Below are 15,647 nucleotides of genomic sequence, written 5' to 3' on the forward strand. Positions count from 1 at the left end.
CCTTGGACTCAAACTATGAATCTCCAGCTGGTGATGTGACTGGGCATTCACAAAGAGAGAGAGAAAGAGAGAGAAAACTAACAAAGAAAAAGGGGGGGGGATATGAATAATAATGAACTGGGATGCAGCAAACTCTGTAAGGCTCTCGTAATTAATAACAAGGTAAATACTATACTGTATAATAAATACGTGTGTTCTATTCACTTGAGAAATATAACATGAGATGTACAGCTCAAATTTAATACCTTGAGAAATATAACATGAAATGTACAGCTCAAATTTAATACATCATATTTCACAAACTAAAAAAATGAATTAAATAATACATTAATGTAAATAATATAGATGGCCATGTATTCTAATTTTTTATCTTCTGTTAAAATTACGAACATCTAAATAGCTTCTTACAATTTTTTTAACTATAATGGATTTTTCTTTGTCATGGAGGCGAATATTATTCTACGACAGTGAGAAAGTACAGTATATGCATTATATATTTCTTCAGTCTGCTAAGTAAAGGACGACAGTCGAAAGGCCTCGCAGCACTCCACTGTTTCTCTCTCCTTCGTGGGTTTTGTCTTTATTTATATATTCATCACATTCCATATTTCCGTGATTCAGTTGAAATATATATATATATATATATATATATATATATATATATATATATATATATATATATATATATACCTACACACAATCAAATTTATAACCTTAAGAACATTTGAAGGCTGATTTACATAATATAGCATTCATATGTAAAAGTGTGAAAGAAAAAATTATAAAAAAAGAAAGTTTAGACACCAATTTTTTGCAACGTATCCACTGGCCTATTTGAGTGCCACTCTTGCAATAAAACGTGCAATTTCCGATCCTTTCGAGGGTCCCAGCAGAAAATGTCCACGTCAGTGTAGTGCAGACCAATATGCAGTACCAAGACATTTCCCCCGTTCCCCTTTACAGCAACCAGTCAGAGAGAACGACGTAACGACAAGCATATTGCAAGTTCCCTTCTCAATTTTCTCACTCCAAAAATGGATAGGCTAATTTCACCTGATGTAAACCGCGCTCGTATCCTCAACTACGCGCACATTCATAGTTAAGACTCTAGGGTGAAGAAAGAGAGAGAGAGAGAGAGAGAGAGAGAGAGAGAAGGGCCACCACCGTGGATGCTCTGGTTTTCTAGGCAGGAAGTGAGATGAGAGATCGACGGATTCTTGGGAGAGAGAGAGAGAGAGAGAGAGAGAGAGAGAGAGAGAGAGAGAGAGAGAGAGAGACCATTTAAAAGAACATCGAGTAAATGGGAGAGTCTCAGCCAGCGTCCGTTTTCAATACGCCTGCCTTCGCACTTTCCGACAGTTGGAATACGAGAATAAAGACACCAGGCAAACATTTGGTTGCTTCCTTGAGCCAAAGGAAGCCGATTCGGAGAAGGCCATGACCAGAGGCATTGCTGGAGCAACAATGGACACAAACCAGAAGGAGACATATGCTTCACTGGGTGTTGCTGGAGAAAAAAAAAATTTTATCTAAACGTGACAGCAAAGAAACTTTTTTCTGACGTTAGTCTTCCGAGTCTAGAAAACATTTTATTTGAAACATCTTTTAGTAATATGTTTATTACACCATTTGTACACACACATTATATATATATATATATATATATATATATATATATATATATATATATATTCATACTGTATATATATGCATATATATACAGTATGAATTATATATATATATATATATATATATATATACATATATTTATATATATGCATGTAAAATATACAGGTGTATAATATACAGTATATACATATATATATATATATATATATATATATATATATATATATATATATATATATATATATATATATATATATATATATATATATATATATTTTAGGACTTTGAATATGAGATAAAATCTGAATTTTTTCTCGACACAACACTCGATGTTATTGTCGGCATAATTATTAATAAAATATATAAAACTTAGGGAACTCTTGCCCCTGCCACATCAAAGAGCAATAAAAATCCTTTAAATCTTGGAACAGTTTCCAACAAGATTATATTTCCGACAAACTTGTTAATTCACTACTTATCATCTCGACAGAGTGGATGACTTTTTAATCCTCTAAAGTGACTGCATTCATTTTCAACTTGCAAGACTAAGCCCTTTTATTTACATAATTCACTGCTTGAAGATAAAACCTACTTTTCGCATAAATAATTTAGTATTCAATGTATAAGCGTTCGGATTAACCAAACGTGTTTTGCTTTATCAAGGTGGATTAATTTCCCATATCATTATCCTTTGAGAGAAGATCAAGTTCCCGAATACATTATCTTTTAATCATCTTGATTAACATCCCTTAGAACTGATCTTTTAAAGGGCATTCATTTTCAGCGCATTATTACAGATATGTTAATGGAATAGAGAGCTTATGCCAAAGGCCAAACGCTGGGACCTATCAGGTCATTCAGCGCTGAAAGGAAAATTAAGAGTACAAGGTTACAAAGGTGTAACAGGAGGAAAACCTCGCAGTTGCACAATGAAATAATTGTTAGGAGAGGATGGATAGCAAGATGGAAGAAAGGTAATATGAATGGAGGTACAGTAAAAGGTATGAAAGGGGTTGCAGCTAGGGGCCGAAGAGACGCTGGAAAGAACCTTTAGTAATGCCTACAGTGCACCCCGTGAGGTGCACTGACCGCACTAACCCCCTACGGGGTACAGATGTGTTAAGCCTCTCTCTCTATATCTTAAAAATCTATAAATCTATCTCCTAGTGTGAAAATTGGAAACAGATTCCGTTTCAAATTTCCATGAAATTTTCCTTGAATCAAAATCCATTTCCTCCAGCAATACTTGACAGAGATTCGAACTTACTATGTAACCTATATCCTGAAATCATAAAGAAACTTCCAAAGTTAATAAAACAAGTGGCTACGATTGATTACTCGTATTTTGAAAGTAAATGACGTCTGAAGTAAAGGAGATAAGTTTTACACGACTTAATGAATGTACATTGCAAGTCAAAGTTGGATAAAAGGATGACAGCATTATTTAAAGGCTTTGAAAATATTTTTATATATACACTGCTCATGATATAAACCATACTAACAGTAGAGATTAACTACATACATAGACATATATAGTGTATACACACACTATATATGTATATATATATATATATATATATATATATATATATATATTTACATATGTATACACATATATACACATAAATATACATAATGAATATATATACATGTATATATACATATATATGCGTACATGTGTATGTGTGAATAAGAGTGTAGATGGGCATATTCTTATCTTAAAACACACAAATACACCAACATACATATCATTCGTGCACATACGCTTACCAACTTCACCATCTAATCCTTACATGTGAAAAAATGTCTTGACATTTTACACTATCTTTCACTATTTAAAACAGGTCCTTGCCTTTTATAAAATCTTTATACAACCTTTCACAAACATACATTAAACCACTCAAGACATATTCATCATTATATGGTGTAGCGGGCGATTACGAAGTCATTAGCGTCGCGGCGAATTTATGAACGTGCGATAATTGCGTATCTGGGCTGTTAGAGAATTGATTAATTAATAAATACGATGAAAGCCGTCAGGATGGTTTGATGATGCGGAGAAAAAACAGAGGATATAGCTTTCACGAGAGAGAGAGAGAGAGAGAGAGAGAGAGAGAGAGAGAGAGAGAGAGAGAGAGAGAGAGAGAGAGAGAGAGAGAGAGAGAGAGAGAGAGAGAGAGAGAGAGAGAGAGGCTCGCAAGTGGATATGTTTAATCGTTACAGTTTTACGTACTGGGGAGACCAAGACCTCCAGAAAACCCCTAAACCTTGTTGTTATTATTATAAGTAATTATATATATGTATTATATACACATATATGTATATATATAATTATGATATACATAGAGAAAATATATACAAATACATAATTATATAACATATATTTATATATATATATATATATATATATATATATATATGTATAATAAATATTAGATGGATTATTAAATGTAATTAATAACAAATAATAAATGAATCACAGTATACACTATGTAATTAACAAAACTTAAAAAAAAAAAGCTGAGCAAAGGAGTGTGCTTCAGAGTACTGACGCTCATGTAGTAACTGCTACTACTACTTCTACTACTATATACTTGTTATATGCTACTACTCCTGCTGCTGCCAACATAACTGTTGCCGAATATTTCTCCTAAACTACACCTGGAGGCCAAAATGGAATACAGTATTAAGATTAATTAGTTACTCCGAACTTGAGATAACGGTGTCAGATTTAACTCTCGCACTGACTAGCTTACAATGATTATCATTTCGATGAGATAAATGCAAGAAAGATACTGGAAAATATTTTTTTGAGACGACACTTAGAACACATCCGCAAGAAAAAGAACCAAAGTTCTCAAACTGGAAAACAAGTTCTTTTATAAAGAAAGCTATCAACTACAGGGTGAACAAAAAAGGGCAGCCTGATGGCCCAAATGAGGTTCGATAATAGGACCCCTATAAATAAATCCCAGCTGATGATGATGACGAGAAGTAAAACAAATTTCCCCTCGCTAAGACCAAAGAACATGTCTGTCTGTCTGTCCAATGATTACAAGGGATATTTGAGTCAAATCATATTATAAATGTAATCAGAACATCTACAATAACTGTGAAATAGAGAGGCGCATACATAAAAAAAAACTTATGATTTCGACGAGATCCGACAAGAAACAGGCAAAATTAATCATATGAGTAAATACCAAAAATCGGCAGCAACTGTAAAAACAAGAGGCTCACGGAAATGAAAGTAAGCTGGAAAAATTCACCAGTCTTATCTGTAAAAAGAAACATGGATAAAAAAGACACCGCGAATTAAATGAAAATATATAAAGTGATACGCTAGACATGAGGAATACTTCCTGTGGAAAATCCTTTATCCAAGAGAACAAATAACGAATTTTCGTAAAAATTTCGCGAGGGATGACAGTCGGCGACATGCGGCGTGTTGAAGCCTCTCCATCTCAGTCGTAAACATTACGAGATCGTAACTCTTCCTTGGAGGATCCAGGGCCAAGGCTCGTAGATACGAGCCAAGACAAACCGAAGCGTAAATTTTAGGGGACCGTTTGTCAGAATTTGACATATCTCCGTTCTTAGGAGTCGGGCCACAAATTCCAAATTTTATAATTCGCAGTACGTTGTACATAACATTTATAATTACGCATACATATACACACCCATATATATATATATATATATATATATATATATATATATATATATATATATATATATATATTTATATATAATATACATATATATACACACGTATATATATATAAATCTATATGTGTGTATGTATAGGTACTGTATACGTGTATATGTACGTATATATAAACGTGTTTTTCAGTAATACTCCTTTTCTCTTCTGAGACTGTGTTTTCTGAGCAAGTTCTTGGGAAAAGTTCAATGGCCCTATGGCCTTTCCGCCCTGGTTGAGACCCACCACACTCGACTAAACACCACATATATAATTCGATACTTAACAGACGAACAGTATTTTTTTTTTTTTTTTTTTTTTTTTAGGAAATGGACCCCGAGTCGATATCGTTTACCTTACATGATCACTTCTGAAAAGAATGCAACACCGCCAGTTGTGAGAACAAGACATCTGTGACAACATCATCGACAATAAAACGAAAGGCCGCGTTATTAACGCCGCTCCGTAAGAGATGATGAAAACACGCTTCCGGCATTTTATTATTAACAGGGAGAGAGAGGGAAAGGCACGAAACATCGGCTGTACATCTGTTGACTGATGAAAGTGATGATGTAAAACTTAATGGCATTTCATTCGCAGGCGATGTATCTGCCAATTAAACAAGCCGCAGGGGATATGAGGAAGTTCTCCGTTTGATTGAATCTCGAGTTCTTGATTTTTATACTTTGTCCAAATGTGATGCCTGGAGCTCGCGCAGGGGCTCAGGATTGACTGGTTGATTGATTGCGCGTTATCTGGCGGTACAGGCGAAGAAGTGTTACTTCAGCGTAAAAATGATCGAATTCTGTTTAATCTACAAATGCTGCAACTTCACATTTTAGGTAATCAGTCTCCTCAACAAAACAGAAAAGTTGTTCCTGTCAGGCACCATCATTCACTACAGCCGAGAGAGAGAGAGAGAGAGAGAGAGAGAGAGAGAGAGAAAGAGAGAATTATGGGCTGCCGGAGAGCAAGAGCCCGTGAAAGCACAAGGCTGGCTCAATCGAGAGAGAGAGAGAGAGAGAGAGAGAGAGAGAGAGAGAGAGAGAGAGAGAGAGAGAGAATTACGGGGTGCAGAAGGGCAAGAGCCCGTGCCAGCACAAAGCTGGCTTAATCTAGAGAGAGAGAGAGAGAGAGAGAGACCGATAAAACACGAAATAATCCTCCACTGAATATGTTTCATTACAAATGTACATCATCTAATGGATGCTCTAAAACGCAATGGAAAAAAACACGCAACGATACTATGAAAAGTCTACATATGCTTCCTTTCACGCAGTAACTAATCCATTACTGTTAACATTCAACACAACACTAATACTTAGTAGCTCCTAAAGTCTGTTTGATGTTAATCCCTAACGTTCTTCTTGCTGGTGAATCGTATTTATTATTATTATTATTATTATTATTATTATTATTATTATTATTATTATTATTACTGAGCGTGGGGGAGGGGGAGCGGGTCGTTTGAAATGGAAAACTGTATGACCTTATCCAATCTAAGCCTAAAACAATAAAGAATAGACAAAATGACAACGAAGGAAAGTGGTGGAGACTAATCTAAATGCTTAAGGATAACCTATGAAAAGAAAACGAAAAAGAAAAAACTTAATACAAAAATTCGAAAAACGGAAGCAATGCATAAAATGTTAAGACTCAAGAGATAATCTAGACAAAGGAAATGTGAAGTCACGCTTGCTATTTCTTGCAGTTCATAAAAAACCACATCGACACAAGGCATAAAACGCAAACGCACGCACACACACACACACACAAGATCACATGGTAAAAATAAAGAAACGAGGGCTTTTCAACTGCAATCGTGTCAATAATAATAATCATAACCATACCTTGCTTGAAAACGACCTCTTCCATTCCGCTGCCATTACATGTAATGCGTTCCAGTTCCTTAATTCAGGGGCCTTCCCGTCCCATCTCCTGCCAAACCGTCTTTCCACAAAGGAGCTTTGTGGAAAGTAACTGTACTTATTTTCACCGAGGAAAAAAAAAAGATAACGGGAAGTCATTTTGGAAAATCATATGACCCCATTCCAACCCCAAGCCGACATGCTCACTCACAGACCTATACAGTATCTACTGATATTTACAGATAGAACCTATGGTGGTAAATGACACGGAAAATGGAATGGTTTATGCAGTGGAAGTTTTCTGCACATGGGGTACACACTTCATCCAGTGGTAAAAGGATGGAGGTGGTGTTGACGGCAATATTATTTTTGACAGGAGGCAATACATATATATGTATGTATATATATATATATATATATATATATATATATAATGTATAGATATACATATGTATAATATATGTATATTATATATTTCTATATATATTATATATATTTCTACATCACGTCACTAAATGTACTGCAAGAGCCAGAAGGAAATATTGCAGTGTACATGTGTGTGTGTATATATATATATATATATATATATATATATATATACATACATACAGTACATACATACAAACGTATATATATATATATACACACACTTATCTACAAATAATATATATATATATATATATATATATATATATTTGGATGGATGCTCACCATGAAATAATAAACGCTGTTGGCATCTAAGCCACTTGAACATCCGCGAGGCCTCGCAACCATGAAAACAGCTGAAAACCGGAGGATGGTCACCTTCTGGAGCCATCCCCTCCAATGGAAAATGGATATGATAAAAATAAATGAATATATACTTTATATACATATACTTATGTATATATATACAGTATTTATATATATACATATATATTTATTTATATATATAATGTATATGTATATATATTCCTGTATACAAAAAACCTTCCTCTCACTTTAAGAAATTAGCAATGCCTTATCATTTTACACACCTTAGCAATTTACTTTTTGCAACGCCATTGTCAAATAACTTCAGTGGCACGCAACGAGCAACCGTTCGAAGGCGACGTTCTAAATAAGCCCACATAAGCCGGATAGATCCCTTTATTTATGGGTGCCATCTTTCTATTTTGCTTATGGTTACTGCTGCGGTCACAGCACTATCTTCCGGGAGGCATGCTTAAATCTGGCTGGTTGCTGCTCGGAGGAGAGAGAGAGAGAGAGAGAGAGAGAGAGAGAGAGAGAGAGAGAGAGAGAGAGAGAGAATGTCTGAAGAACCCTCCTATGTGTTCTTCAAAGTCGAATTTGCTGGCAATACTGCGAGATACTAAACAAAGGTTAAAATCAAATGAGAGAGAGAGAGAGTCTGAAGGATCCTCCTGTATTCTTCTAAGTCGAATTTGCTGGCAATACTGTGGGGTACAAAACAGATTTTAAAAAATGAGAGAGAGAGAGAGAAGAGAGAGAGAGAGAGAGAGAGAGAGAGAGAGAGAGAGAGAGAGAGAGAGAGAGAGAATAAAATATAATACATAAAAGAATCACAAAAGTAAAAAGAAATAGTGACATATGTTAAATTATACTAACAAATGCTAAAATATTTTAGCCACAACCAAACCCAGTTCTGGTAAATGAATCACATGATATAGCTGTTGAGGCAACCAACCATCCAATCACCTTTAAGGTCACGAAACTGAGACACAAGAGAACAAAAGAAACGTCAAACAAATCCGATTTCTGAAATACTCTAAGAATCGTAAAACAAAGTCAATTTCTAACAATCGAGAGGGCCGGCTTCGTCCCGAGGTCAACGTGACTTCAATAAGACTTTCTCTGGATCCTGAATAAGACTGAAATAGGAAGCGGGTCAGCTCGTACAAACATCAATTATTGTCCTGATGTTCGGGAACGTGTTCCAACATGTCGATGGGAGATTGTGACACGACGCCCTTCAAGATAATACTTTAAATTTATTCCCTTTCCGGATATCTGTGAAAATGGACTTCGGTCTAATCATGGAGGGTGTATTGACGACGTTCGCGCTCGTCAAACCTTTGGGCATTCTTTATCGAAATGATTCATTCAGTTTCAACTGCATCATTACTAAAGTTAAATAAGACCGTTGGCAGTATTATGCCTCAATGCCCAAACCATTACTGCCAACTTTTATTTATATATATATATATATATATATATATATATATATATATATATATATATATATTTATATATATATATATATATTTATTTTATATATATATATATGTGTGTGTGTGCGTGTGTGCATGTGTATGTATGTATGTAACTGAAGTTATCCCACTAACATTTCTAAACAAATCCAGTTGTGGGAATTATTTTTTCTCTTAGTTTAATAATATCAAGCACTAATGATACTGAACAAATATTATAGTAACGGTTCTCTACACATAAAAAGAAACGCAATACATACTAAATATTCCGCATAAGACTGCAATAATTATTCCCAAGAGCATACTTACAAATACAACACAATGCTTATACAGTGTATATATATATATATATATATATATATATATATATATATATATACAGTACAATATATATAGTATGTGTGCATGCGCGCGTGCGCGCACACTGTGCACGTTTTTTTTCACCGTAAACTTTATTACTTTTTTATGCTCTAGGTTGGTCCCGGAAAGGGTTAGCGGCTAGCCTTCCAGCTCTTAACAAGCTTTCTGCAATGTCGTTGCTAGACCTATGCCCTTATGAAATCTGGCTGTACCCACCACAGTAGTTTATCTCATCTAAGGCATACCTGATACCTGATTCACTGCTTAAGTCAAAAGCAGTCCAGTAGGATTTTAACAGTGACCCTCCCCGCTTTTACTTGCCCCGGAATAGAACCTGGGGCACCCAGTTTGGTGAAAGTAGTACCGATGATAGCTTGTTTAAAATATCAGACTCGTGATCTTATACAACTTTTAAATTACTGCAGAGAAGTCATGACAGACGTCAAGCCTAGAGCATAAAAAGTAAGCTGTAGTGACCATAACCGCTGAGATATCTTAGGCAGCTAATTCTAATCCTTCCTTTAGATTAAATAGCAAGCTTAAATAATAACCGATTATCAGTTCGAATGCATTCCATCTCTCAGTAGATAGAACCTAGGCGTACACGAAATCTACCAGTCAAATTCAACATAAATAAGTAAATATTATGGTTAGGGAAGGAACTAATTTTCTTAATATTTTGTTTGAGAACGTCCGTTTACAAAACCTTACAATCAGAAATAGGAAATGTACCAAACAATTGTCCTTACACGGTAGGCTTTGAACACACGATCAATACAATCTCGTCCTACGTTTTAATAACCAATTGTACTAACCTTGGTATTATGACCACTATAATAGGTAAGCATAAGTTTATGGCTTTTCATTTTTAACACAGATGATTTTCATAATATGCACAACGTAATGCATGTCAATGGAGCCAGTTTTTCTACTTCACTTCAAACCATGATAACAGCCTCTCCCGGAACTTGTAAGACTAGATATACCAGACAAAGAGATGCACAATTTGTAGAAGAGTTGACTAACCACGAGAGAGAAAGTAAAGGGGATTCACAAAATGATACAGATCCCACTGATATAACACAAACAGAAAGGAAGGGGAAGGTTGTATTCTTCATCACAGTAGCCGACTAGTTTCCAAGGTGACCATTCTCAGACTCTCTCTCTCTCTCTCTCTCTCTCTCTCTCTCTGATCTGATCATCCCATCGCTTTTTAAAAACTCCGCTCTCATCCTGCGGCGGTCGCTCCCTCTATAATGGCTACTCTAAAGCAAGCATAACTTACTAAATACAAACTGTTTCTCTCTCCTCTCTCTCCCAACTTTTGTCTGAAGTTCCCCCCTACAACATCCCTAACCCCACCCCCCACAAAAGAAAATACAAAGGAAACTCCAACCTGGAAGTTTTAGAGAGGCTACTGAGGGCCCTTATGACAGATGTCAATTATCCTTATCTTGAAAAAAAAAAAAAAAAAAATGTTATATCATTACTGGCCTAAATTTGAGATTCATGTGGGTCTTTTCAGGATACCCCATCCCATCCCAATATATCAACGACATCCCAACCATTTTTTTCTGACCGGTGTTTACTTATGTAAATATCTACCGGTAGATAATAAATGGGATGTGGCATTACACGAAGGTGGGTTATTGACATAACATAGGCCTAGCTCACGCATATAGACTGTAAAAATGAAATGTATTTTGAGGTGTACAAGGCTGTGCGACAGGAACGAGTAGATTTATTCATATACGTTTAATTAGTTTGCGGAATACAAATATTACCGTAGCCTATACATTTTCATATAGGCCTAAATACACATAGACCTGCACAGCACAAAAATACCGGGTGACCTGCAAAATAACGGATCATAACACGATATTTACTTACCTTCAAACGGAGAGTAATCTATCGCTAGCAGAGAATAGTGCCGAAGACGTTTAGAACTCGGTCTCACTAACGAAAGTTCAACAAAAAACAATCCCTTACATGCAATTGATCACTGACATTACGAAACTGGCGCTCGAACCAGTTGAGAAGCGTCGACCCCGGGCAGCAAAACCGGAAAACATGTCGTACAGTGAGCCTTCCAACACCGGTAGCACTGGACGATTTCATTGAGATGATTAAAGAGAACGATACTATACCTCTCCATAAACAACGTCGGCTTCACCATCAGCAGCAAATTGGCGTTGTTAAGGAGAGATTCGCCTTTGAGAAGTGATATAGACGCTTCTTTTGTCTTCAGTTTTTTATTATTTTTTTCAAATATTTGAAATTGTTGCATTGATTTGTAGTTACATAGTAAACTATAAATATCAGCAATTATCGACGAGACGACGCCAGTTATGGGCTATCAGATTTAATTCACAATGGCGTAAAATATCTTTCCGCATTCTCATCATGGCCATATACTAGAACTTCTGTAACGTGCAAGATCTTGTGCACTTCTTTATTGATACATGATATTTAGACATGAGTCATGTAACTACTTACTCAAATGTTTTATGCTAGTATCGATTCATGACAAAACCCCACAGTTCTTAGAAACATTCAGTTTTTATTAACAAATGAAAGACATAGTCAAGGCTATGAGTTACATTTCTTGCAGGATATTTATGACGCAGTCTTTTGATATCATTAACTTCTCGTTACTTTTTAGGAGGCCTGCTGAGGCCTTTCCAATCCCTTGTTCACAGAGGCCACCCTGTCTCCCTTGTGCCTTACTGATGTGTTCTGCAAATGCTGAAAACTGATCAGACAATGCCTTTAAAAAAACATATACCTGTAAATACTGTAATTTAAAACACGATGCCACCGTTACGCTCGACATTTTCGTCTGGCAAGGTAGCACACAGGAGAGGTTCCCGCTCTCAAACATCACGGTGTCATGACTTCCGTAGATGTTCTCCATGATTGTGTTGTGTGTTTTACTTGCTAAATCATTCGTAAATAGCTAAGCGTATCGAAAATTGGCGTACGTAACAAATATTGTCCATTGACTAACCCCAAAAGTACAATAGAAAGATAATTACAGGTATATGTAAAATACTAGATCAATGTATCATGGGAATGTTCGAATTTAGTACTTCCGTTCATTATAATGCTTGTAAGTGATTGTTTCATCTCGGCAAATGCTACTGCTCTAGTCCAGCGACTCCCAAAAAGTGTTTGTAATGCTAATTTGATTGGCAGCTTCGTTTCTAACAACGCTCCATCACTTAAAACTAATATGTACGACCATAGCCACAGACTTTTGTAGAAACATACTTTAACTAAAGCATTATTCGGTAAATGTTTTCTCTGTGCACAACTGAACTGGCGTTAAACTGTGTTACTTCGATGCTATTACACTAGGACGTGCTAGATAATGAGTGACTTTCTATAGCAGAGTTTGTAATATTATATCTTATATACCTATGCTATCTCGGTTGTATACCACGTCCAGAAGCCAAACCAAGCCATATTGTTCACCTCAACCCAAGTCCATTACCTATGGGCTGAATCTATACATTCCATCCGGCCTACCGAATTGTTAAACATGATAAACAAAAAACAAAAAGGAAATAAATGTGCGAAAACCAGCCTGGCTGGTTTCCATTTCTTTGAGCATTGCCAGAGAATGTTCTCAAATGGTAAGTTAAGTCATTTAAAAATCAATAGTTACAATCCTAGCACGTAGTCCATAACATTTCTTGTTCTGAAGCGTTCTCTCTTGTGTTTGAGATATATAAAAAGAATAAGAGCAGACGTGGAGTCATAAAATGGAAATACACATCATACCAAATGCAGGGTCTTTTCAAACAACGAAAGCAGTTTGCCATTTGCAAACCATGAAAGAACCGCTGACGAGCACTATACACTTCGTGAAATGACCATTGGTTCGCAGTACATGCAATAAAGCAAGACATATAATTAAAAAAAAAATAACGTTATAAAGAAATTAATTTAAAAGCAAGTCTTTCATGAGACAGTATATGTTCATACCAAAAATTTTTTTTTAACATTTCAATGAAAATGTACCTAATGGCAAAAAACTCCCACCACTATTTCTTTTACAATTACCAAGAGTTTATATTTTGTCAATACGCACATTTCTTTTGACATCGTTGTCAGCACAAAAAAAAAAAAAAAAAAAAAAAAAAACTAATATTAAGCAAAACACAATTAACAGCACCTTCTCCAAAACATTTCTCTTACCATTACTGTCTCTAACAGAAGCTTGGTGTATTGGTAAAGAGCAGCGCTCTGTATTCCGCCTTGCTGAGAGTTATATCATAATTTTAATTTAATGCATTTGAGTATACAATTCAAATAAACCTTTATGTTGATAGCTTACGCCTCGCTATTTCCTCTTCATCACCATTTCACGGAATGTAGTCAGAATCTTTAATATGCGTCTACTAATCGTGCTGGAAGTGACGATTCAAGAATCAGATTAGCAGCATCAATTATGAGACTAAAGTGAACTCGGTGATTTAATCAAAATGGATAGGATGTGTGTGTGCGTGTGTGTGTGTGTCTGTGAGAGAGAGAGAGAGAGAGAGAGAGAGAGAGAGAGAGAGAGAGAGAGAGAGAGACAGAAAGATACTTCAGCTCAGGTATGTTTGTGAAAGGTACATCATATCAGGAATCACCGTAAGAATTATAATTTATGAATATTCCAGCATCATGTTGCCATTATACCAATATATCCTAACGTATAAATATTGGTCACTGAGTCCAGACTGACAAAGTTTTCGTACTAAGGAGAATTTTATCCCGTCATGAAACGCAGTGCGGTTTATCAAGACACGTAAATCATTCCAGGAATGCTTTCCCGGAATGTGGGCTGGATTCTCGTAATTTCCAGTTCGATATTAAAATTCAAGTTCACGGTAACAACAGTCACGTAAAAGGAATGCTGTTCGCCTCTGACGCTCTGCTAGTCTGCATGACAGCAAGCAATAAAGTGAGCAATGCTATTGATCTCCTGCTTTCAGTTAAAGGAAGGAATTATTGGCAATAAAATGGAATTTAAGGCTACGGATAAGTGTGCGGTGCTTGACTTGTTGATCTTGCAAGATAGCCTCTTTCGAGGCTAAGGTTGCCTGGCGCCGCCCTAGGCCTATTTCACCTTGAAATTATTTATAGTTAATGTGTTGATTTAAGACATTTAGACTGCTAAGCCAAGCAATAGGGTACTTTCGGCAACGCAACGCTCAAAATAGTGATTGGACAGCAAGATAAAGAGTTCCAGAAAATAAATGTAATTAAGAACAAGGGTTTAAAAGTAGAGCTGGGAGAAAACCCATCGACAGTTGGACGTGTTGAACAGCAAGACTACAGAAAGGGAGTGGGAATGTAGATGAAGGACAAGGTTAAAAAGCAGATGCAGCTAAGGGCCGAAGGGACGCCACAAACACCCTTTAGTATTGCCTACTGTGCACCACGAAAGGTGCACTGACGGCATTAACCCACATACAAAGAAGTTAATAAGTTCAAATATCACTGAGATGCCGTTTTTTTTATTGCAAATACTTTAGGAAAGGATAAAGTGTCTCAGAGTTTGGAAAAGGGTTTAGTTAGTTGCATGTGAAATAAATCTCATATATTGCAACGTGACAAAAAGTCATGTTTCCTCCTGCGAGGAATTTGTCAATAGTTTTAAGAGTTCCATCGAATTTTCAGGTTCTCAACCATTCGAATCGATTGAGTAAATATTTTTTCTTTTACAAAGGTGACAAATATACTTTAATATTTGACACAGACACGGTTAGGCCTACTGAGATGCCCAAAATATATTGCAGTGACAAGTTTAGACCAAAGTGTGTAATTTTTTTCTTCGCATCCTGCCAAGCATTTATGCTCCAGAATTTCGCATTCCAGTAATTCTGA

At 35.9% G+C, this 15,647-nt stretch overlaps 1 protein-coding gene across 1 annotated transcript in view; it reads right to left on the reverse strand.

Moving 5' to 3' along the window:
- Tsp66E (Tetraspanin 66E) overlaps positions 1–11,794 on the reverse strand; it is a 238,820-nt gene extending 227,026 nt beyond the window's left edge. The window contains exon 1 of the mRNA XM_067110601.1: positions 11,661–11,794. The gene's annotated coding sequence lies outside the window, so the exon portion shown is untranslated. The remainder of the gene's footprint in view (positions 1–11,660) is intronic.
- Between the last annotated feature and the right edge of the window lie 3,853 nt (positions 11,795–15,647).

The sequence above is a fragment of the Macrobrachium rosenbergii genome, chromosome 10, assembly GCF_040412425.1.
Source record: "Macrobrachium rosenbergii isolate ZJJX-2024 chromosome 10, ASM4041242v1, whole genome shotgun sequence".
Classification (NCBI taxonomy): Eukaryota; Metazoa; Arthropoda; class Malacostraca; order Decapoda; family Palaemonidae; genus Macrobrachium; species Macrobrachium rosenbergii.